The 26,288-nt window shown below is 45.2% G+C and overlaps 1 protein-coding gene across 3 annotated transcripts in view; it reads right to left on the bottom strand.

Moving 5' to 3' along the window:
• Positions 1-21,387, bottom strand: part of focad (focadhesin) — a 343,322-nt gene extending 321,935 nt beyond the window's left edge. The window contains exons 1-2 of one of the 3 annotated variants that reach the window (XM_070881044.1): positions 21,342-21,369; positions 20,877-20,934 (exon numbers count right to left, since the gene is read on the bottom strand). The gene's annotated coding sequence lies outside the window, so the exon portion shown is untranslated. Of the gene's footprint in view, positions 1-20,876 lie in introns of all 3 variants that reach the window. The other 2 variants (XM_070881054.1, XM_070881035.1) reach the window with 2 other exon arrangements.
• Positions 21,388-26,288: the final 4,901 nt, after the last annotated feature.

Genomic DNA, 26,288 nt, shown 5'->3' with positions numbered 1-26,288 from the left:
TCCTAGAGCCAATTATCTTCAGCTGCTTCATCAATGGCCTTCTCTCCATCTTAAGTGGAACTGATGATTGCAGGTTCAAGATTGAGTTCAACCATTTCAGATCATAACCACTGCCCCCATTTTTTTCAGATAGCAGCTGTTGTAAATGGGAATTGCAAAATCATTACCACCTCCTCATGCCCCATCTTTGTTTCTTTACTTGTCCCATTATCATCCCTTTTGTCATTTAATCTCTCCTGTCTTCAACCCTCCCGATCACAGATTTTTCCTTTTGTTCTTTCCTCCCCTTCCATCTTTGCCTGCCTCTGTACTTGCTTAAAATCTGTTACATCCCTAACTTTTTCCAGTTCTGATGAAAGGTCATTGACCTGAAACATTAACTTTTTTCTCTCTCCACAGATGCTGACTATGTCTAACATATGCTGCTTTTATTTTAGTTAATATGTAGGTTTGTTTACTTATTTGAAAACAATTAGAAGTACAAAATTCTCTTTAGGCCTGCTAATTTTACATACCGCCATTCCTTTTAAATCTGATCAGTGTCATGATGCTTACCTCACCAGATCTGCAACAAAGCTTCGCTACTTTGTTTGAAGAGAACAGATGCACTTGGACAAGTTCCCAATAAATGTTCAATATACTGACAATTTAAAGAGTCTTGCCTTAGTGTTTTTTTCTTCTCCTTTAAATTTTAAATAAAATATATGCAGGTTCAACACATCCAAATTATTTTTTTTACTGTCAGCCGACTTTCACTGAAAACCAATTATTCCCTTTCCTGTAGTCTAGTTACACACACAGCATTCCGTTATATTTCTTACTGGGCAAATGTGGTTCATTACTCTCCAACAAGGTGCCTTATTATGCCAATGTGACATCTTTACTTCTTACATTGAAGGTACTTTATTTATCTTCTTGAGTGCTCGCATTAAATTTATGGCTTTAAGCAGTTAACCGAATCACTTTTCCAGTTCTGACGAAGGGTCAGGGTCCTGAAACGAGAACTCTTGTTTCTCTCTCCACAGATGCTACCTGGCCTGCTGAGTGTTTCCAGCGTTTTCTGTTTTTGTAACTGAATCACTTGTCACATGGATTTAATTACTTCCTCTTTGCAGCATTTACATTTATTTGTAAAGATCTATTTCAGGTGTACAGAAATTTTAAAGTGATTTTTATACTTTAAAAAATAAAGAATCTGTTGAAAAGGCAACAAGGTCTAGCCAGCTTTGCTCCATCCAATGAATTGGTGCTGCAGTCAGCTCCTGATATCTTTGAATTCCCTTGTTCCTAGTACCGCAGCCCAATCTACTCACCATTTTATCCTGGATTTTATATAAAGTTCTTCTTCTCCAGCTGAGACATCCACAGGCCCAGCATTCACTGCACCGCAATAGGTGGCAGCTCAAGGCACATCTTAACCACAAATGAGAAGTTGTACTAAATTCTCATTTACTTCTATTTTTAATTTTGAAAGATTATTCTCTTTTTGTAATTTAAATGATTTACCAAGTCCTGCTTCACTCATTAGTTAAAAACTTAAATTACAGGGGAAAAAAATTATAAGCTTCACAGAAATCCTATCTGGAATCAAACAATCAATTCGCAACTATCTCTACACACTGACTCATACAGTGCACCAGGTAAGTATTTTTCAGATAAACTGGCAGCAAATCTTGAAGCCCCATTTATGAACACTTTTTTTTCTTAATTTAAGCCTGTAACTAATTGTTCGGATAGCAACAAGTCATTATTAAAATTACCCTGTAATATTGTCCTTCAAGAACACTGTAAATTTTTTGTTAATGAAAACTATGGCAGTGTTTGCATAGACAGACTCTCAAATAATGTAAAGAGGTGTTCGGCAAAGTAAGTTTTTCTTTGGGAGGGAAACTCTAACATTTATGAAGAACACTCCCTTGAATTGGTGAACTGCATCTGCTTAATGAGATTAGGTCAGTGAATCATTTGTAAAATGCTGTTGGCATGGAGAATGCACTTCTGGAAATAATGGAACATTTGTAAAGCAAGTTCCCAAAAGTGTTGCACAGTTGACTTCTTGCAATTTCGTCAGGGAGTTACTTTCGGTCCTACTGTGTAGTAATTATAAATAACCTCTTTACTTTTAATGTGATTTTGATCAAGTAACAAATACTAGGGGGCAGCTACAAGGCAGTCATTTCATCAAGGGTTCAGATAATGTCACACACCAAAAGATTGAAGGCTGAGTGATTTATAACGAACTTAACTTCGTTCCTCGATAATATAAACCAATGGACCATTAACAAAGTTTAGATAAGGCTGGTATAAACCACCAGCTCAAAACTCAGAGCGCATACAATATTTTTTTTCTCATCAAGATGAGGAATGCCAGTGTGCAGGTCAAGTACTTCCACATCAGGAATAGCAAGGGCCTCTTGCACAGTAAAGCTCCCTTTGCTCTGGCCAAAAACTTGCTTTCATCACAAAACAAAACCCCCTATTATGCCAATGTGACATCTCACTTCTCACATCAGTCTTCCTCATGGCTTCGGAGTAAGGCTGACAATTTGGGCCTAACTGTAGGGAGATTTAAGGTCAGGCCTCATTCCCACTATGAGCTGGGTTGAGACCAACTAAATTAATTTCACACCGGATCCATTCAGCAGCAGAGAAAAAACTCTCATCCCATTAGTCTAAAACCCAGATCCCAGAGGTAATAGGACAGTGTGCTGACCCACTGTACCACATGTTCATTGGGAGTGTGTCAGTATTTGCAACTGCACCCTGAAAAGAAACATTTTAAAACTATTTCCCGACACAATGGGCCTGGACTTTCAGTTAGAGGCTTCCGTGGGAGGATGCCTCTGAATCTCAATAAATCTACGCATCTACCTGATGGTCCTGGATCCACGGAGACTCGCGCTCCCGGGCCTCTTCACGTAGGCCTCCATGGGGGCTCACGCATCCCAGGGACGCATGCAGTTCATAAGCACCCACTGCCGGCCCAACCAATCAGAACGTAGATTTCTATTATGTTTTGGGGATTCCATTTACGTACAAAATCCCCATAAGCTTAATGGGAATCATGCAAAAAAAGACATTTTTACAGCTCTGAAATTAAAAAAAATGCCAGTGTGCATGTTTAAAATGTTTAAAATGAATTAAAATACAGGTTGAACCTCCCAACCCTCCACTAGCAAATGTCCATTTCCTGGGGATGCGGAGGATCTGTCAAGAAAATTCTTGACACATTGCAAGTTCTGGGTTTTCGCCCATGCACAGCGCATGTGTAAACCCGGAACTTGCAGGGCACTTACAGCTGTGTATGCACCGCATACGCAGTCATAGGCCCCAGAAATTTCATGCCAGAGTTCTGTGCATGTGCCACCCGGTGGCCGGGAATGGTTCTGGACGAGGGGTGGCTCCAAATAAGGGAGTTCTGGATAAGGGATTTTCACTAAACAAAATGAATCACATATCTGTTGCAGGTTTGGTGCAATATGGTATTAGGTAACCTAGATTGATAAAGTCCAGTGCCATCAAAACGACGACTCGAGCTTTTAAAAATCAAGATGATATACCAAAGTTTAAATTTTTTTATTAATTCACAGGATGTGGGTGTCGCTGGCAAGGCCAGCATTTATTGCCCATCCCTAATTTCCCTCAAGAAGGTGGTGGTGACCCGCCTTCTTGAACTGCTGGTACAACTGAGTAGCTTGCTAGGCTATTTGCAGAGGAGAGTCAACCATATTGCTGCGAATCTGGAGACAGACTGGGTTAGGATGGCAGATTTCCTTCCCCCAAGGACACTAGTGAACCAGGTGGGTTTTTTACGACAATCCGGTAGTTTCATGGTCACTTTTACAAAATACTAGCTTTTTATTCCAGATTTATTTAATTGAATTTAAATTCCCCAGCTGTCATAATGGATTTGGAACTCGTAACTTATGTTACTAGTCATTGTGCTACTCTACCTCCTTCTTTATATGGTAAAATATGACAAAAATAATTTTGAGACAATGAAGTAAAACAGATCAGCCCGAAAAGCATGTTAATGGACATGGAGAGAAGAAAGGGCTTAGCTGTTTAGTAATATTCCATGAGGCAGATAATGAAGAAATTAATAGTGCATGTTGTGTAAGTATTGCAATTCAAAATGCACAATATAGCAATACAATAAGTGATTCAATTATATATGCCAGTTGCCAGTGCCTAGAAAACCTCGCAGCGGAAAATATATAAATTTCCTCACAAACTCCACTGGTGTACACTATTAAAACACCACAAATTAAGTGTATTCCAAGGATATATTGGCCCAGAAATTGCTGGTGCTGCATTTCAGAGTGTCGTGAATTGGATTTTTTACGTCACCCTTCAGACCATATTATTTTGACTGTAAATTGTTGGAAAAGCAAATTGACACGGCGAGGTCAATGGGGCATGTGGGCCTTTATGAACCTCGGGTCCAATGGTCTATATCTTTGACCAATGAAATATAATGATAAAGGAGGCAAACGACAAAGGAAATTGGGCAAATTAGAGTCAAATTAGATACAGAAAGAGAAATAAAGATGCAAAGAAAGATTGAATTAAAAGTGACATAAAAAAGAGAGAGACACAGAAAGGAAAAGTAAGGTTAAAAAAAGTGAATATTTAAAATTTTAAAAACCTCTTGGAAAAATTTACCATCGACAGGAATGAGACTCCAATGTTCCAATTGTTCTCTTCCTGGGCCTCCAAGATTGCGTTCCATGTCAGGTCCATAAATCACGTCATTTACAGGGTCCTTATGACATAAATTACCAGCCCTAAATGTCTGCGGTGGGATTCATTCATCTACAGCGTAAATCCAGCAATTTCTTGGCATTCATGGGGAGCTACAGGAGCAGTATAAATCAACCATCAATTTGAGGCGATTTACAATTCATGGCATATCGGAGTGGCCTATAAAAGGCCCAACAGCGACGGAGAGGCGGGAGTGCGAGCAGCGGGAGTCCGGGGACGTCGGAGTGGCCTAGAAAAGGCCCAGCAGCGTCGGAGAGGCAGGAGTGCAAGCGGCGGGAGTCCGGGAACATTGGAGCGGCCTATAAAAGGCCAGCCAGTGCAGCTGCAGCAGGGAGAGAAGGCAAAAAAGTAGAAAGAAATCGAAAGGTGACGTCGCAGCCAAGGGGGTAAGTGATTGGTGAGTAGTTTTTATTTTTCTTTATCAGTAGGTAACCTTTAGCATTGTTGTTGTTGTAGCCAAATTAAGTTAACCTCAGGGTTAAGTCATGGCAGGAAAGCTCGGACATGTGTTATGCTCCTCCTGTACTATGTGGGAAGTCAGGGACGCTCCCACTGTCCCCGATGACTACATGTGCAGGAAGTGCATCCACCTGCAGCACCTGACAGACCGCATTGCGGCACTGGAGCTGCGGGTGGATTTACTGTGGCGCATCCGCGATGCTGAGGATATCGTTGATAGCACATTTAGTGAGTTGGTCAGACCGCAGGTAGAGGTTACACAGGCAGATAGGGGATGGGTGACCAACAGGAAGAGCAGTGGAAGGAAGGTAGTGCAGGGGTCCCCTGCGGTCATCCCCCTTCAAAACAGATACACCGCTTTGGGTACTGTTGAGGGAGATGACTCATCAGGGGAGAGCAGCAGCAGCCAAGTTCATGCCACCATGGGTTGCTCTACTGCACAGGAGGACAGGAAAAAGAGTGAGAGAGCTATAGTGGTAGGGGATTCGATTGTAAGGGGAATAGAGAGACATTTCTGCGGCCGCAATCTAGACTCCAGGATGGTATGTTGCCTCCCTGGTGCAAGGGTCAAGGATGTCTCGGAGCGGGTGCAGACATTTTGAAAAGGGAGGGTGAACAGCCAGTTGTCGTGGTGCATATAGGTACCAACGATATAGGTAAAAAACGAGATGAGGTCCTACGAGACGAATTTAGGGAGCTAGGAACTAAATTAAAAAGTAGGACCTCAAAAGTAGTAATCTCAGGATTGCTACCAGTGCCATATGCTAGTCAGAGTAGGAATCACAGAATAGCTCAGATGAATACGTGGCTTGAGGAGTCGTGCAGAAGGAAGGGATTCAAATTCCTGGGACACTGGAACCGGTTCTGGGGGAGCTGGGACCAGTACAAACCGGACGGTCTGCACCTGGGCAGGACCAGAACCAATGTCCTATGGGGAGCGTTTGCTCGTGCTTTTGGGGAGGAGTTAAACTAATATGGCAGGGGCATGAGAACCTAGGCAGGGAGACAGAGGGAAGTAGAATGGGGGCAGAAGCAAAAGATAGAAAGAAGAAAAAAGTAAAAATGGAGGGCAGAGAAACCCAAGGCAAAAAGCAAAAATGGCCACATTACAGCAAAATTCTAAAAGGGGAAAGTGTGTTAAAAAGACAAGCCTGTAGACTCTGTGCCTCAATGCGAGGAGTATTCGTAATAATGTGGACGAATTAACTGCGCAGATAGCAGTTAACGGATATGATGTAATTGGCATCACGGAGACATGGCTCCAGGGTGACCAAGTCTGGGAACTCTACATCCAGGGGTATTCAACATTCAGGAAGGATAGACAGAAAGGAAAAGGAGGTAGGGTGGCGTTGCTGGTTAAGAGGAAATTAATGCAAAAGTAAGGAAGGACATTAGCTTAGATGATGTGGAATCGGCATGGGTGGAGCTATGGAATACCAAAGGGCAGAATCGCTAGTGGGAGTTGTGTACAGACCACCAAACAATAGTAGTGAGGTTGGGGACAGCATCAAAGAAGAAATTAGGAAATTAGGGATGCGTGCAATAAAAGGTACAGCAGTTATCATGGACGACTTTAATCGACATATTGATTGAGCTAATCAAACTAGTAGCAATGCGGTAGCGGAGGATTTCCTCGCGTGTATTAGGGATGGTTTTCTAGACCAATATGTCAAGGAACCAACTAGAGGGCTGACCATCTGAGATGTGTAATGAGAAAGGACTAATTAGCAATCTTGTTGTGCAAGGCCTCTTGGGGAAGAGTGACTATAATATGGTTGAATTCTTTATTAAGATGGAGAATGACACAGTTAATTCAGAGACTAAGGTCCTGAACTTAAAGAAAGGTAACTTCGATGGTATGAGACGTGAATTGGCTAGAATAGACTTGCGAGTGATACTTAAAAGGTTGACGGTGGATAGGCAATGGCAAACATTCAAAGATCACATGGATGAACTTCAACAATTGTACATCCCTGTCTGGAGTAAACATAAAACGGGGAAGGTGGCTCAACCGTGGCTAACAAGGGAAATTAAGGACAGTGTTAAATTCAAGAAAGAGGCATATAAATTGGCCAGAAAAAGCAGCAAACCTGAGGACTGGGAGAATTTTATAATACAGCAGAGGAGGACAAAGGATTTAATTAGGAGGGGGAAAATGGAGTATGAGGAAGCTTGCCGGGAACATAAAAACTGACTTCACATATCTATAGAAGCTTTTGCAGAGAAAAAAATTAGTGAAAACAAACGTAGGTCCCTTGCAGTCAGATGCAGGTGAATTTATAATGGGGAACAAAGAAATGGAGGACCAGTTAAACAAATACTTTGGTTCTGTCTTCACGAAGGAAGACACAAATAACCTTCCGGAAATACTAGGGGACCGAGGGTCTAGTGAGAAGGAGGAATTGAAGGAAATCCTTATTAGGCGGGAAATTGTGTTAGGGAAATTGATGGGATTGAAGGCTGATAAATCCCCAGGGCCTGATAGTCTGCATCCCAGAGTACTTACGGAAGTGGCCCTAGAAATAGTGGATGCCTTGGTGATCATTTTCCAACAGTCTATCGACTCTGGATCAGTTGCTATGGACTGGAGGGTAGCTAATGTAACACCACTTTTTAAGAAAGGAGGGAAGAGAGAAAACGGGTAATTATAGACCGGTTAACCTGACATCAGTCGTGGGGAAAATATTGGAATCTATTATTAAAGATGAAATTGCAGCATATTTGGAAAGCAGTGACGGGATCGGTCCAAGTCAGCATGGATTTATAAAAGGGAAATCCTGCTTGACAAATCTTTGAGAATTTTTTTTGAGGATATAACTGGTAGAGTGGACAAGGGAGAACCAGTGAATGTGGTGTATTTGGACTTTCAAAAGGCTTTTGACAAGGTCCCACACATGAGATTGGTGTGCAAAATTAAAGCACATGGTATTGGGGGTAATGTACTGACGTGGATAGAGAACTGGTTGGCAGACAGGAAGCAGAGAGTCGGGATAAACAGGTCCTTTTCAGAATGACAGGCAGTAACTAGTGGGGTACCGCAGGGCTCAGTGCTGGGACCCCAGCTCTTTACAATATACATCAATGATTTAGATGAAGGAATTGAGTGTAACATCTCCAAGTTTGCAGATGACACTAAGCTGGGTGGCGTGTGAGCTGTGAGGAGGACGCTAAGAGGCTGCAGGGTGACTTGGACAGGTTAGGTGAGTGGGCAAATGCATGGCAGATGCAGTATAATGTGGATAAATGTGAGGTTATCCACTCTGGAGGCAAAAACACGAAGGCAGAATATTATCTGAATGGCAGCAGATTAGGAAAAGGGGAGGTGCAACGAGACCTGGGTGTCATGGTACATCAGTCATTGAAAGTTGGCATGCAGGTACAGCAGGCGGTGAAGAAGGCAAATGGTACGTTGGCCTTCATAGCTAGGGGATTTGAGTATAGGAGTAGGGAGGTCTTACTGCAGTTTTTCAGGACTTTAGTGAGACCTCCCCTGGAATATTGTGTTCAGTTTTGGTCTCCTAACCTGAGGAAGGACGTTATTGTTATTGAGGGAGTGCAGCGAAGGTTCATCAGACTGATTCCCGGGATGGCAGGACTGACATATGAGGAGAGACTGGATCGACTGGGCCTGTATTCACTGGAGTTTAGAAGGATGAGAGGGGATCTCATAGAAACATAAAATTCTGATGGGACGGGACAGGTTAGATGCAGGAAGAATGTTCCCGATGCTGGGGAAGTCCAGAACCAGGGGACATAGTCTAAGGATAAGGGGTAAGCCATTTCGGACTGAGATGAGGAGAAACTTCTTCACTCAGAGAGTTGTTAACCTGTGGAATTCCCTACCGCAGAGAGTTGTTGATGCCAGTTCATTGGATATATTCAAGAGGGAGTTAGATATGGCGCTTATGGCTGAAGGGATCAAGGGGTATGGAGAGAAAGCAGGAAAGGGGTACTGAGGTGAATGATCAGCCATGATCTTATTGAATGGTGGTACAGGCTCGAAGGGCCAAATGGCCTACTCCTGCACCTATTTTCTATGTTTCTATGTTTCCTCGCTACAAATTGCTAGGGGTTTTTACGCAAAAATAATCGCGGGCATTGTGAACTCGCCGTTATTTTCCCAACAAATTCTGGGTCACCATCTTTTGGAATCAGAGTGCTTGAATAACTTTCTCTTCTATCCACTGAATCTTGATGTATATTTATATTTACCGGATAAATATTTTGACTAACTCAGAAAAACTAGTGGATCTCTGATAGCATTGCTCACATTGCATTACAGATTATACATTGGAAATTTCCTCGGGTGTTTCCCTGGTCAGCTGCTATAATGTCGGTGAAAATCCTAGCGTAAATGGGGTTTCCACCATCTTCCATCAAAATTATGGTGGCTGATTCAGAGAATCCCCCTCGGATGTTTTATAACAAAAGTGCTTATGCCATTTAGGTTGCAATATCAGGACAACTAATAAGGTGACTGAATCGAGTCAAACCCCATCCTCATTATATGGTATTCTGAAGTTTGTACCAGTACTTTGGTAATCAAATTACAGGACACCGTGAAAAGCACAACTGAGTCCCTTTTATTGAACCTCGTTTTAAATTACCATTTTTAAAACTGAGGTTAGCTGACAAGATGCAGTACCTGAATTTAGCAGTATTGAGGAGGAGTCTGGGATTAGCTGCAGTGGCAGGGCGTTCCTGATTTCCTGGGCTTTGGTAACACTGGGTAGGGTGGGGGAGGGTGATCATTTGTTTTTGTAGTACCTGTACTAGAAGGACAGTCCTGCGATTTAGGAGAACTGGCATGGGGTTCCAGGAGTTTAGCAAAATTGTGGTGCGGGTCCTAGAGTTTGGTAATACTGGGGTTGTGGATGCTAGGCTTTGGCAGCAAAAGGAGGGGGGATCCTGTGATCCAGCATTACTGCAGGGGAGGAACCTGGGGTTTGACTGAACAGGGGATGCAAAGTAGATTTTTGAGGAGGACGGTGTGGGCCTGACAATCATGGGAAAGAGCTGATTAACAGGTTTAGCCGCACTGGTTTGTAAAATATACAGCACAGAAACAGGCCATTCAGCCCAAATTGGTCCATGCCGTTGTTTATGGTCCATACAAGCCTCCTCCTATTCTACTTCATCTAACCCTACACATGCATTACAACAGTGACGACACTTCGAAAAGTACTTAATTGGCTGTAAAGCGCTTTGGGACGTCCAGTGGTCATGAATGGCACTACATAAATTCAAGTCTTTCTTTTGCATATCCTTCTATTCCTTTTTTCCTGTGTTTATCTAGCTTCTTCTTAAATACATCTATGCTATTCCCCTCAACTACTCCTTGTAATACTGAGTTCCACATTCTAACCACTCTCTATTTGGGCTGAATGGCCTGTGTCAGCTGTGGCTCAGTGGGTAGCACACTCATCTGAGTCAGAAGATTGTGGGTTCAAATCCCACTCCAGGAACTTGAGCACATAAATCTAGGCTGACACTCCAGTGCAGTGCTGAAATGCTGCACTGTCAGAGCTGCCGTCTTTCGGATGAGACGTTAAACCGAGGCCCCGTCTGCCCTCTCAGGTGGACGTAAAAGATCATGTGGCACTATTTCGAAGAAGAGCAGGAGAGTTATCCCCGGAGTCCTGGACAATATTTATCCCTCAATCAACCTAACAAAAACAGATTATCTGGTACATTATCACAGTACTATTTGTGGGAGTTTACAGTGTGCAAGTCGGCTGACGTGTTTCTCACAACACAACAGTGACTACATTCCAAAAGTACTTCATCGGCTGTGAAGCGCTTTGAGATCTCCGGTGGTCGTGAAAGGCGCTACATAAATGCAAGTCTTTCTTTCTTTAGAGACCTTTGCTGCTCTGCCCCATTTAGACTCTTATTTTCCAAAGATTTCTACATTTCTACGAGATCGCCGCAAATATTGAATTCATTGCTTTGCGATTTGTTCCTGTTTCTCTCTTTGTCCCTCACTCTGTGTCTATCTGTCTATCCCTCTGCATCTGTCACAGCTGTCACTAAATTAGTTTGTTTACTATGGGGTATGGTAACATAGTGGTAATGTTACTGAACTAGTAATCCAGATGCCTGGACGAATGATCCAGAGATGCAAGTTCAAATCATACAACGGCAGCTGTGGAATTTTAATTCAGTTCATTAAATAAATCTCGAATTAAAAAGCTGATTATCAGTAATGGTGACCATGAAACTACCGAAGTGTCGTAAAAACCCATCTGGTTAACTAATGTCCTTCATGGAAGGAAATCTTCCGTCCTGGTCTGGCCTACATGTGAATCCAGACCGACAGCAATGTGGTTGACTTTTAACTGCCCTGTGCGGTTCAACGCGGCGGCTCACCACCACCTTCTCAAGGGCAATAAATGCTGGCCTTGCTCGCGATACCCACATCCCAAGAATAAATATTTTTGTAAATTGTCCAACTACCCAAAAAACCACAAGTGATGCCGATCAGAGTGTGTTTGCTTGAGCAACTTTCAAGACTTAACTCATCTGCTCATTATTTTGAGGGGAAAACTCAAATCAGGAGGAGATTCGAAGTTAAAAAAATAGGACACTGGGACAGATTTTCCTCTTGAGCATTACAGTAGTGCACTTCAGTGGGACAGGACTTATTGGCGCCAGCCAAATTCCAGGGATCAGTGTTCTTTGCTGCTGAAACTCTCACTCGTCCCTTGGTCACCTGCAGACTCGACTATTCGAATGCTCTTCTAGCCAGCCTCCCATGCGCCACCCTCCGTAAACTTCAGCTTATCCAGAACTCTGCTACCCTTTTACGACGTTAAAAGGGGTTATATAATGCAAGTTGTTGTTGTTATCCCCCCACACCAATCACCCCATCCTCATTGATCTACACTGGCTCCCAATCTCCCAGCACCTCAACATCTGTGCTCAACATTGCGAAGGTACAAATACAAGATATTCCTGTCACGTGTCCCCCATTGCAATACATATGTCCAACATCACTTCCATTTGACCAGGGTGCACAGATGTAATGCAATTCTCATTTTAAATCATGCATTCTTTGCCTATGATTTTGCAGGGTATTTCCATTACAAATTCCTCGTCCACATTTTGGAAACTGCCTAGGTCACACTGAACTTACTCTCCCACTAGTGATGTTCAGTACAACAACACCCTGCATTTATATAATGGCTTTAACACAGTAAAACATCCCAAGGTGTCTCACAGGAGCATTATTAAACAAAATTTGACACCGGGTCACGGAAGGAGTTATTAGGACAGATGACCAAAAGGTTGGTCAGAGAGGTAGGTTTTCAGCAGTGACTTGAGAGGAGAGAGGTGGAGGTGTTTAGGGAGGGAATTCCAGAGCTTAGGGCCTCAGCAGCTGAAAGCACGGCCGCCAATGATGGAGCAATTAAAATAGGGATGCACAAGAAACCAGAGTTGGCGGAGTGCAGAGATCTCAGAGGGTTGTGGAGCTGGAGGGGGTTACAGAGATCGGGAGGGGCGAGGCCATGGAAGGATTTGAAAACAAGGATGAAAATTTTAAAATTGAGAGTTGGGGGCAGGTGTGCTGGACTCATTGGGAACTTCGAGCACAGAACTATATGATGCCCAAAACATCAGCCAATTAAGCATATACTGTATTGAAAACCTATTATGCAGTTCAAGTTTAAAATGTATTTAAGAAGCTGGCAGAAAGCAGGGGGTGAGGGCTCATAAATATTAGCTTTTGCAGTAGAATGTTTTTAATGTTTGCTGTTCAATAGCTATTAAAGGATAGTTGAAAAAAAGATACATTTGTAACCTTTTATTAGATGACTCACCAGGGAATATTTTTATATATTTCAAGGAAGTTTGTGGTACGGTGAGTTACTGCAGTGGCTCTATGGAGTAGTACACAGTGGCCTAGATTTTTGATCAGCATTACTTTAAAATAAATGGATTTACATTTCTATCAAAATAATACTGGTTGGGAAATCTAGACTTCGGTCTTCCTCACATGGCAAGCTGGCAATCAATGTACAGTAGAGTCATGTGGAAGAGGGGACCATTGAGGAACCTATAACTAGAAAAGTTAGGTTTACCCATAACAATTAAAATTATGGAGAAGCATTATCTTTTTCTGACACTTTATTTAGCTAGTATGTATGCATGTATTTATGTATTTTCATTATTTAACACTGTGGATTCAACAGGTATTCTTACCCCCCGCCAACCTAAAATTCCCTCTTACGCAAGATCCCCACTCTGCCCTGTGATTCTGAGATCATCTTGGTCCACATTGCGAGATCTCTTTACCTTCTATCATTCTCTTCAAGTTGCAGCACAATTGAGAATTCCTCATTTGTCCTCTCAGTATGTCCAACTCCCACCCCCAGTATGTATCCACCTTAAACTCCTGTAATAATTAAACTTCCCCTTGGCCTCATTCTCAGTGCAATAAGTTACACTGTGGCAGCAGGGTTATCCCAGCATCCTTATCACCAATGAAAGCCATCTATTACCTTCCACTGGAGCACAGGACTTCAGGACAGCATCCCTGTATTTGCAGCAGCCAGCAGAAATGGCAGCACGATGGCCATAAGGCAGGAGGGGGATCAAATTGGGATCACACCCACCTGTTTTAATTTGTGCTTTGTAAGCACATATCAAATTAAATGGGTTTAATCACAATGTTTTTGAGGAATGTATGACGTAACAGCAATTGCTCAAAAATGTAAAAGTGAAGCTCCTCTAATAGCTTAGGGACCAAAACGAACAACCCAGGAATGTTCCAGATTAGATAATCTGTACTGTGTTGGTTCCTTCTCCTGACTGCTATCCAGTGACCTCAGTTGGAAAGTGCAAGCATGTTTATATATGGGCAAGGACACAATCGGACATGGCAATAATTCCCTCATTACTAAATTCTTACCAAGACATGAAGAACAGCTTGTCTATACTCCAATCTTAAGATACATGAATATAATTTCTGCATCTGCCTGGTTCCATTTTTATCTATCATCATAGGCAGTCCCTCGGAATCGAGGAAGACTTGCTTCCACTCCTGAAGTGAGTTCTTAAGTGGCTGAACAGTCCAATACGAGAGTCACAGACTCTGTCACAGGTGGGACAAATAGTCACTGAGGGAAGGGGTGGGTGGGACTGGTTTGCCGCACGCACTTTCCACTGTCTGCGCTTGATTTCTGCATGCTCTCGGCGTTGAGACTCTAGGTGCTCAGCACCCTCTCGGATGCACTTCCTCCACTTAGGGCGGGCTTGGGCCAGGGATTCCCAGGTGTCAGTGGGGATGTCGCAGTTTATCAGGGAGGCTTTGAGGGTGTCCTTGTAACGTTTCCACTGCCCATCTTTGGCTCGTTTGCCGTGAAGGAGCTCAGAGTGACGATATCAAAGCATCTAAGTTGCTGGGTAACTATGGCAGTGCGGTGTTCCAACCTGTCGCTGTTGGGGTTGTCCATGAGGGTCCCGAACTTCATATTAACGGAGTGGAAGATGCCGGTGCGCGAGTTCTTTGAACAGCCAGCTATTAATCCCGCGAAGTTAGGGAGGGAAAAAGAGTCAGGGTTCTTGCTCCCGATCACAATCCAGTGGCCCCTGCTGGATGTGCGCATGTGTCGACATTGGGCAAGGACGGGATCAGGCTTGGCCGAGTTGCCTTTTGCAGTCAAACAATCTGCTGACACTCATGGTCAAGAATAGAGTTTAAACAGCTTCTTAAGTGAGGTACTGCTGGGTGAGTGGTGTGTGTACAGCCCACCACATCACCCATCGGCGACCTCGATCTTCGGCGAGTCCCAAGAGTTCGGGCCATTCAGGCCTACCGCATGCTTCCCACCACATCACTCATCCGCAACCTCCAGCGACCTCCAACGTCCTCCGGAGGTGGCGTCCTCAACCTGGACCTGGCTATCGGGCCTACAACTCCACCCCCCCCCCCCCCCCCGCCCCCGCCAGCGGCGATCTGATCGGAACACCTCCAGCAACGGCAGATGGGCCTCTCCTCTTTGACGGAGTCTGGGCCCCCTCAGTGACGGCTGGACCTCCCGTAGCGACAGACGACCGGGTCCCCCTCTCCCACGTCGGCAACTGGCCTCCCTTCCTCCTTCAGCGACGACTGGAGCTCTCCTTCCACACTGGCAACCTGGCCTCTTCTCCTCCTCCAACACGTGGTGAGTTCCATGGCTGTGATCCCCTGCCCTCCCACTCTGAACCCCGTTGGGCCACTGACCCTCCCAATGCCTGCCCCCAACCAGGCCTCGGACCACCCACCATCAAGGGCGCTACTCAGCGCTGAGCCTGCGGCCAACATCTCACCATACGCAGCCAGAGAATCACCTGCAACGGCTTCTCTTCTCGCCCCCGCATCGTTACCTCTGGTGTCCCCAAGGATCTAACCTTGGCCCCTCCTATTTCTGATCTACATGTTGCCCCTTGTCGACGTCATCCAAAAACACAGCGTCAGTTTTCACGTATACGCTGATGACACCCAGCTCTACCTCATTACCAATTCTCTCAACCCCTCTAAATTGTCAGACTGTTTGTCCGACATCCAATTCTGGATGAACAGAAATGTTCTCCAATTTAATATTGGGAAGACCGAAGCCAGTGTTTTCAGTCCCCACCACAAACTCCGTTCCCTAGCCACTGACTCCATCCCTCTCCCCAACTTCTGCTTGAGACTGAACTAGACTGTTTGCAACCTTGGTGTCATATTTGACCCTGAAATGAGCTTTCGACCACATATCCCCAGCATAACGAAGACCGCCTATTTCCACCTCCACAACATTGCCCATCTCCGCCTTTGCCTCATCCGCAGCTGAAGCCCTCATCCATGCCTTTGTTACCTCTAGACTGGACTATTCCAACGCACTCCTGGCTGCCCTCCCACATGCTACCCTACATAGAAACATAGAAAATAGGTGCAGGAGTAGGCCATTCGGCCCTTCGAGCCTGCACCACCATTCACTAAGATCATGGCTGATCATTCACCTCAGTACCCCTTTCCTGTTTTCTCTCCATACCCCTTGATCCCTTTAGCCGTAAGGGCCATATCTAACTCCCTCTTGAATATATCCAATGAACTGGCATCAACAACTCTCTGGGTAGGGAATTCCAAGGTTAATAACTCTCCGAGCGAAGAAGTTTCTCCTCATCTCAGTCCTACGTGGCCTACCCCTTATCCTAAGACTGTGTCCCCTGGTTCTGGACTTCCCCAACATCGGGAACATTCTTCCTGCATCTAACCTGTCCAGTCCCATCAGAATTTTATATGTTTCTATGAGATCCTCTCTCATCCTTCTAAACTCCAGTGAATACAGGCCCAGTCGATCCAGTCTCTCCTCATGTGTCAGTCCTGCCATCCCGGGAATCAGTCTGGTGAACCTTCACTGCACTCCCTCGATAGCAAGAATGTCCTTCCTCAGATTAGGGGACCAAAACTGAACACAATATTCCAGGTGAGGCCTCACCAAGGTCCTATACAACTGCAGTAAGACCTCCCTGCTCCTGTATTCAAATCCCCTAGCTATGAAGGCCAACATACCATTTGCCTTCTTCACTGCCTGCTGTACCTGCATGCCAACTTTCAATGACTGATGTACCATGACACCCAGGTCTCGTTGCACTTCCCCTTTTCCTAATCTGCCACCATTCAGATAATATTCTCCCTTTGTGTTTTTGCCACCAATGTGGATAACCTCACATCTATCCACATTATACTGCATCTGCCATGCGTTTGCCCACTCACCTAACCTGTCCAAGTCACCCTGCAGCCTCTTAACGTGCTCCTCACAGCTCACACCACCATCCAGCTTAATATCATCTGCAAACCTGGAGATATTACACTCAATTCCTTCATCTAAATCGTTAATGTATAAATGTAAATATCTGGGGTCCCAGCACTGAGCCCTGTGGCATCCCACTAGTCACTGCCTGTCATTCTGAAAAGGACCCGTTTATCCCGACTCTCTGCTTCCTGTCTGCCAACCAGTTCTCTATCCACGTCAGTACATTACCCCCAATACATAAACTAGAGGTGATCCAAAACTCGGCTGCCCGTGTCCTAGCTCACACCAAATCCCGCTCACCCATCACCCGTGCTCGCTGACCTACACTGGCTTCTGGTTAAGCGGCGCCTCGATTTCAAAATTCTCATCCTTATTTTCAAATCCCTCCATGGCCTCGCCCCTTCCAATGTATGTATTTTCCTCCAGCCCTACAACCCAAGATGTCTGCGCTCCTCTAATTCTGCCCTCTTGAGCATCCCCGATTATAATTGCTCAACCATTGGCGGCCATGCCTTCTGTTGCTTGGACCCCAAGCTCTGGAACTTCCTGCCTAAACCTCTCCGCCTCTCTTTCCTCCTTAAAGCATACCTCTTTGACCAAGCCTTTGATCACCCACGTTAATTTCTACTTATGCAGCTCGGTGTTAAGTTTTTTAATCTCATAATACACCTGTGAAGCGCCTTGGGACGTTTCACCACGTTAAAGGTGCTACATAAATACAAGTTGGTGTTTATCCAGCTATTTGCTTTGATATTAATTCTTTTGTTCATGTGAAAGTCTAAGAGTAGTAGGCCATACGGCCCCTCAAGCCTGCTCCGCCATTTAATAAGATCGTGGCTGATCCACGACCTCAACCCCACTTTCCCCTCGAGTCCAAAAAACTATCCATCTCAACCTTGAATATACTCAACGACTGAGCATCCACAGCCCTTTGCGGTAGAGAATTCCAAAGATTCACAACTCATTTAAAAGGCCAAACCCTTAACCTAAGACAATGCCCCCTAGTTCTGGACTTTCCAGCCAGGGGAAACAATCTCAGCATCTATTCTGTCAAGCCCCTCAGAATCTTATATGTTTCGATGAGATCTCCTCCCATTCTTCTAAATTCCCAAGGGTGAGAAATTCGGGAGTGCTAACTTTTAAAAGTTAAAAAAATTAGCGCCAGGCGCTAATGATTTTTATCTTTTTTTTAAATTTGGCGCTTGCACTCCAGGAAGGAAGTCAAGCGCTGCACTTCCTTCCTGGAGCACAAGAGGCAGCAGGGGGGATGGCAGGTGTTGGGCAGTGCAGCGCTGCCACATTCGAAGGCTCCTTCCCTCCCTAAAAAGGGAAGGTCCATCGCTGCAGGCTCTGCAAAAGAAGAATTTACCTGGACCCCGACGGCAGTCGCGATCCGACCCAATGCACTGCAACAGATTGCCAGGCTGATTGTTCACGGGGGAAGAACATGAAAAATAAATGACAGAAAGCTGGCCATCTCGCCTTTAACCATCACCCCCAAAGCACCCGGCCTTCCGATGAATGCCTCCTGCAGCTGCCAGTGTTTTCGCCCTTGATGCTGCAGGGTGGCAGTACCGGCGCTACCAGAAGGATGCACACGCCGATAACGTCACGATCTCCAGGCGAAAGAGATCAGGGCGCAATGCCATACCGCCGTCGCAAACCTTCGGGAGTCGATCTTCTCGCCGCGCCCCACAAAAGTGATAACGGGAAGCGCTAAGGAGGCCAATTTCTAGGTCAAGAGTATAGGCCTAATCTATTCATAGGACAACCCTTTAATCCCAGGGATTAGTCTAGTTAATCTTCTAGTAAATCCTTCCTTAGATAAGGAGATCAAAACAGTACACAGTACTCCAGGTGTGGTCTCACCAAATCCTTGTACAATTGTCGCAAGACTTCCTCATTCTTGTAATCTAACCCTCTCGTAATGAAGGCTAACATGCCATTTTCCTTCCTAATTGCTTGTTGTACCTGCATGCTAACTCTCTGTATTTATTGTACAAAGGCACCTAAATCACTTTGAACACCAACATTAAGTTTCTCACCATTTAAAAATATTATTTTTCTACTCTTCATACCAAAGTGAATAACCTCACATTTCCCCACATTATAGTCCATCTGCCACTTTATTGCCCACTCACTTAACCTGTCTATATCCATTTGCAGGCTCTTTGTATCCTCCTCACAGCTTGTTTTCCCACCTAGCTCTGCATCATCAACAAACCTGGTTACATTACACTCTGTCCCTTCATCTAAGTCATTAATATGGACTGTAAAGTAGCTGAGGCCCAAGCACTGATCCTTGCGGCACCTCACTAGTTACAGCATGCCAATCTGAAAATCACCCATTTATCACAACTCTGCTTTCTGTCCATTAACCAATCCTCTTTTTATTCATTCACAGGATGTGGGCGTCGCTGGCAAGCATATCCATGCTGCTACATTACCTCCAATCCTATGAGCCCTTATCTTGTGTAACAACCTTTTATGTGGCACCCAGCTACCCAGGGAGGTCCAGTCGCCCAAGGAGGCCCAGTTGGGTGGACTGGGCCTCCTGCGGTGACGACCTGGACCTGGCTATCGGGCCTCCACCCCTCCCACCTCCAGCGGCGATCGGAACATCTCCAGCGGCGGCAGATGGGCCTCTCCTCCATGAGGGCTGGACCTCCTGTGGCGACAGACGACCTCCTCAACGGCGACCAGGTCTGTCTCTCCCATGCGGCAACTGGCCTCCCCTCCTCCTTCAGCGACGACTGGAGCTTTCTTCCCCCACTGGCGACCTGGCCTCTTCTCCTCCAACACGTACCATGGCTGTGACCCGCACCCCGGCCCTCCCACTCTGAACCCCAATGGGCCACTGACCCTCCCAATGCCTGCCCCCAACCAAGCCTCGGACCACCTACCATCAAGGGCGCTACCCAGTGCCAAGCCTGCGGCCAACACCTCGCCATCGGCAACTAGGCTCATACAGCAGTGCTTAGTCTCCAGTCCTCTTGGACCTCCTTGCCACTGGATCAAGACCTTGCTCATATAAGCCCGTGTGGTAGCCGGTGTGCAACGACCACCCTATGTTAAAAGAACTCACGTATAGGCATTTTCCACTCCTCTAACATGAAGTTCGGGACCTGGAATGTCAGGACCCTCAGACAACTCCAACAGCGACAGGCCAGAACATGGCATCGCCATAGTTACCCGGGAACTTAAGACGCTTTGATATCGACATCTCGGCCCTAAGCGAGACCCGGCGGGCAGGGGAAGGCCAGCTCAAGGAGTCGGCTTCGTCATCAAAAATAAGCTCGTTGACCGCCTCAAAGACTCACCCTGCAGGGCTAACGAACACCTCATGACTCCCACCCACCCCTTCCCTCAACGACTATCTGTCCCACCTGTGACAGTGACTGTGGTTCTCATATTGGACTGTGCAGCCACACAAGAACTCACGTTAAGAGCAGAAGCAAGTCTTCCTCAATTCCGAGGGACTGCCCAAGATGCTAATGTGGCACCTTATTAAATGCCTTTTGGAAGCCCAATTAAACATTCCTCACCAGATTCCTAACATTCTTGATCTGAATCTCAATAGCTCAGTAGTTTCTTCTGTATACATACACACACACACACACAAACACATACGTGTATGTATGTAGTACCGGTTACTACTCTGAAATCAACTATTCAGGTTGCAGTTTGTTAGAAATCTGGCATTGTTGCATTTGAAAAAGTGACAGCTCCAACGAGAATTTCCTAACAAGACGTGATTTTATGATGAAAATAAAATCAGACATACTGAGCTGTGTTCATTCTTCTGAAGTTGCATTCTTTTAACCACAATAAATAAAACTTCATAGGATCAAAAAATAAAATACATCTCACCAAAGACAGACTGTAGATCCTTAGCTAGAAGTCACTGTATGTTACCATTAAGCTCCCGCTGAAACAGACATAGCAAACTTAGGGTTTGGAACTCGAGGTGGCCAAATCAAGATCCTCTAACTTCTTATTGCCTGCAACAGGAACCAATTGATAGATGGCTTTAAAAAAAAAGCTGGAGGTGGATATTCTGGGGCGTGAGGAATGTACAAACGCCAGGTATCCGAAAGTCGCCGCTCTCAGAGTGGAAACCTGAGCCTTTTCCCTTCAGTTTCCGAGCTCCTCCACGTTGTACAGCCAGGGCCTCTCTCTGTGTCTACAACCCACAGAGCGATGGGAAACACTGCACGCAACTTCCTCCCCGGGCTAACAGACCGCGCGGCTCCTCAATCCCGGGACCTTCTGTTTCAGAATTCTACCGACGGAGCATTCGAATGGAATGCGCCGCGATGTTCCGCAATACTTTACCCGAAACCCGGATGGCCCATTCAAGCGCCGCTCTCCCCGGCATTGACAGCGCAGGCGCGGCGCAGCGCGCTCCCCGGGCCAACCTGGAGCGAGAGCGACAGATGGTGCATTCCGGGACAGTCAGAACGGGCAGTGGGCGCTTCTCTGCTGCTGAGCCATATATACCATTCAGTCATTGCAACTGTATGAATAATCCGCGCAGATATTTCTACAGCTTTTGCTCCTGATGTTAAAGGTTGATATTATTGGTGCATTTAAGGGGCGCTTAGATCAGCATACGAAGGAGAAGGAAAAAGGGGGTTGTGCTGATAGGGTTAGTTGAGGAAAGACCGGAGGAGGCTCGAGCGGAGCACAAACGCTGGCATGGACCGTTTGGGCCGAATAGCCTGTTTCTGTGCTGTGCATCCTATGTAATCCTATGTAATATTGAGCCCAGTCTCCCCCATCCCCCACATTGAGAGATGGTAATGTGTAAAGATAATGGCCCTGAAATTCCGGTTTCTCCTTCCCGCAGGCGTTGGATTAAAAATAGGATAAAAGATGTGCACTTCCCTTTTGCTCAACAGTGAAAGGAAAGATAGATTACGAAGGTAAACTTGCGCAAAACATAAAAACGGATAGTAAAACCATTACAGATATATAAAACGGAAAAGAGTGACTAAAGTAAATGTTGGTCCCTTAGAAGATGAGAAGGGGATTTAATAATGGGAAATGTGGAAATGGCTGAGACCTTAAACAATTATTTTGCTTCGGTCTTCACAGTGGTAGACACAAAAACCATGCCAGAAATTGCTGGTCACAGGAATGTAGGAAGGGAGGACCTTGAGACAATCACTATCACTAGGGGGGTAGTGCTGGACAGGCTAATGGGACTCAAGGTAGACAAGTCCCCAGGTCCTGATGAAATGTATTAAAAGAGATGGCAGAAGTTATAACAGATGCATTCGTTATAATCTACCAAAATTCTCTGGACTCTGGGGATTGGAAAGCAGCTAATGTAACGCCTCTGTTTAAAAAATGGGGCAGACAAAAGGCAGGTAACTATAGACCGGTTAGTTTAACATCTGTAGTGGGGAAAATGCTTGAAACTATCATTAAGGAAGAAATAGCGGGACATCTAGATAGGAATATGCAATCAAGTAGACGCAGCATGGATTCATGAAAGGGAAATCATGTTTAACTAATTTACTGGAATTCTTTGAGGACATAATGAGCATGGTGGATAGAGGTGTACCGATGGATGTGGTGTATTTAGATTTTCAAAAGGCATTCGATAAGGTGCCACACAAAAGGTTACTGCAGAAGATAAAGGTACACGGAGTCAGAGGAAATGTATTAGCATGGATAGAGAATTGGCTGGCGAACAGAAAGCAGAGAGTCGGGATAAATGGGTCCTTTTCGGGTTGGAAATCGGTGGTTAGTGGTGTGCCACAGGGATCGGTGCTGGGACCACAACTGTTTACAATATATATAGATGACCTGGAAGAGGGGACAGAGTGTAGTGTAACAAAATTTGCAGATGACGCAAAGATTAGTGGGAAAGTGGGTTGTGTAGAAGACACAGAAATGCTGCAAAGAGATTTAGATAGGTTAAGCAAATGGGCTAAGGTTTGGCAGATGGAATACAATGTTGGACAGTGTGAGGTCATCCACCTTGGGAAAAAAAACAGTAAAAGGGAATATTATTTGAATGGGGAGAAATTACAACATGCTGCAGTGCAGAGGGACCTGGGGGTCCTTGTGCATGAAACTCTTTTTGGAGTTTATCTGCAAAACAAAAACATTAATCGGTGCCACCCGACCTGGATGACACACCAGACATTTACAAGGCCCTCTTTTTTTGTTTTTTTTGAGGTTTTTTTTGTGTTTTTCTTTTTTTTGGTTTTTTATGGGGCACTAAAATCACCTTTTTTCCCCAGTGCCCCCTATAAAAGGGAAGGGGACACTAAAAGCACCGGCAATTAAAACAAATGAAACTTTAAAACGTAAAATCAAATTAAAATTTGGTTGCCGGGCGTGATGATGCACTCCAGTCCCTCCGGTGCCCACCTCTCGCGGAAGGCCGCGAGCGTACCGGTGGACACCGCGTGCTCCATCTCCAAGGACACCCTGGACCGGATGTAAGAGCGGAAGAGAGGCAGGCAGTCAGGTTGAACGACCCCCTCGACCGCCCGCTGCCTGGACCGGCTGATGGCACCCTTGGCCGTGCCCAGGAGCAGTCCTACAAGGAGGCCCTCGGACCTACCCGCTCCCCTCCGCACAGGGTGCCCAAAGATCAGGAGAGTGGGACTGAAGTGCAGCCAGAATTTCAGGAGCAGCCCCTTCAAATAGTGGAACAGGGGCTGCAACCTCGTGCACTCAATTGCATGCATGAATCCCAAAAAAGTTAGTTTGCAGGTGCAGCAGGTAATCAGGAAGGCGAATGGATTGTTGGCCTTTATTGCGAGAGGGATGGAGTACAAAAGCAGGGAGGTCCTTCTGCAACTGTATAGGGTATTGGTGAGGCCGCACCTGGAGTACTGCGTGCAATTTTGGTCACCTTACTTAAGGAAGGATATACTAGCTTTGGAGGGGATACAGAGACGATTCACTAGGCTGATTCCGGAGATGAGGGGGTTACCTTATGATGATAGATTGAGTAGACTGGGTCTTTACTCGTTGGAGTTCAGAAGGATGAGGGATGATCTTATAGAAACATTTAAAATAATGAAAGGGATAGACAAGATAGAGGCAGAGAGGTTTGTTTCCACTGGTCGGGGAGACTAGAACTAGGGGGCACAGCCTCAAAATACGGGGGAGCCAATTTAAAACCGAGTTGAGAAGGAATTTCTTCTCCCAGAGGGTTGTGAATCTGTGGAATTCTCTGCCCAAGGAAGCAGTTGAGGCTAGCTCATTGAATGTATTCAAGTCACAGATAGATAGATTTTTAACCAATAAGGGAATTAAGGGTTATGGGGAGCGGGTAAGTGGAGCTGAGTCCACGGCCAGATCAGCCATGATCTTGTTGAATGGCGGAGCAGGCTCGAGGGGCTAGATGGCCTACTCCTGTTCCTAATTCTTATGTTCTTATGACTCGAAGCCTCCTTTTCTTGCGCAACGGAGTGCGTTCATATTGGGACGTCCATAGGAGTCAAGTGAGCTTGGACACCCAATCACGGTAAAGTATTTCCTCATTCATAGTAAGAGGAGTTTCGTAAGTCCGAAACTCATGACCCTGAAATTCCATTCAGAGGCTTCTTTCGGACGAATGCCTCCGACCGGAGAATTTTTCCGAAAGTACCTGGTGGTCCCAGAGGAGCGTGGAATTCTGTTGGGAAGGCACTGTGAAGCACGCTCCCGCCCCCCACGTTCCCACGCAGAAGATGGAGTCATGTGTGACTGCACAACCAATCAGGTAAAGTATTCTCAATTAATAGCAATGGGAACTCTGTATCTACAAATTCTCATTGCTATTGAGGAAAAAAACCCAGATACAATAACACCAAATTAAAAATTAAAAACACACCTCACATAACTTTAATTTCAATTAATTTTAATTAATAAATATCTTAGAGAAAGAAATGTTTTCCGAGTTTTTTTTAAGTTTTTTAAAATTATGGTTTAAAATTAATTTAACGTAATGGGCAGGGTTTTTAAAAACAAAATGTGTTTTTTTTAAACTTTTTTATGTTTTAAGCGTGTTTTAAAACTCTTATGCCTGTAAAAGTAGACCATGTGCCTGCTTTTATCAGGCGCAAGAGTTTTGAGGACATTTGCTGGGCAAGATATGGGTAAATACTGCAATCTTGCCCATGCAAATGTCCTCACTCCTGAGATGTGGATGATCTGTCAAGCTGGAGCTTGACAGATCGGAAAAGCCGGTTTTCAGTGCATGAAAATTGTGCGCCGAAAACCGGCTTTTGCGATGCCTTCCAGGGTTCGTACACACTCTATACTGTAAATGGTTTTGCCCTTGGTGGTTTCGAATCACCTCCCTTACAACCGTTCTAGACACGGAATTATAGTAGTGAACAGAAATACACAGTTACGGCCAGATCTTTTGGTCTCAACCATCAAAATGCTTTTATTCAAGTTAAAGCACATACCTGTACCCAGTAAAAACACACCCTGGTGTGTAAAACAAACAAACACAGTACAACACATAACCCTGGCCCATCTGAACAGGCCCCTAACGCGAAGTACCCACAACTAAAACACCCCTGCTCGGATTCAAAAGTGCACCACCGAATCTGTCCAATGTGAAATCTAGTACGATCCGTGCTAAAACCTCCCCACTAAAACCCCTAAGGCTTGGTTGGACACACGATACCCTTGCACACTAGGTGGTGGTCTTAAGGATGCGTGGGCTTGGATAAATGCTCACCAATTACCCGCCTGGCTTACTCGCTGCTTCTCCCGATGAGGTGTATCTTCTGGTTCTGTACCAATCTGTGGTATTCAAGTCCAGTCTCAAGGTCAGCTTCCCAGTTGAAATAGCGAGGCTCTCTTTGCTGGTAGTTGGTGTTTCTTCTCTCCACCCCAGACGGAGTGCTCAGTCCTTGTGCATTGAACGAAACAAGCAGGCGTAGAAGAGGGGAGAGAGGGAGAGATGGCTGCAAACTGCCACTCTTATACCTGCAAAGATGCTTCTTCTCGCGCCAAAAGTTCAACTGTTCTTTCCCTGAGGCAGTGCAACTGAAAAAGCAAAAATCATGTCTTCGGCCTGTTCCTTTGTTTCTGGCTGTTTTCTCGATAAGGCTCCAACCAGTCTGGCTGTTCGAATAGCTTTCTTTGTGTCCTGAGCACCGACCAATCTGCTTGATCTCTCACTGATTGCATGACAAAAGGCCCATCCATCAACCATTTCAGCCATTGATTCCTTGTCCAACTGGTGTATTCCTATGGAACATGTTTGGACCTGTCCCACGACAGCTGTCTGTCCTTCTGCAGTAACAGAAAATGTGTCCA

Source organism: Pristiophorus japonicus, chromosome 1 (assembly GCF_044704955.1).
Source record: "Pristiophorus japonicus isolate sPriJap1 chromosome 1, sPriJap1.hap1, whole genome shotgun sequence".
Classification (NCBI taxonomy): domain Eukaryota; kingdom Metazoa; phylum Chordata; class Chondrichthyes; family Pristiophoridae; genus Pristiophorus; species Pristiophorus japonicus.
This window is presented reverse-complemented; position numbering and strand designations above follow the sequence as displayed.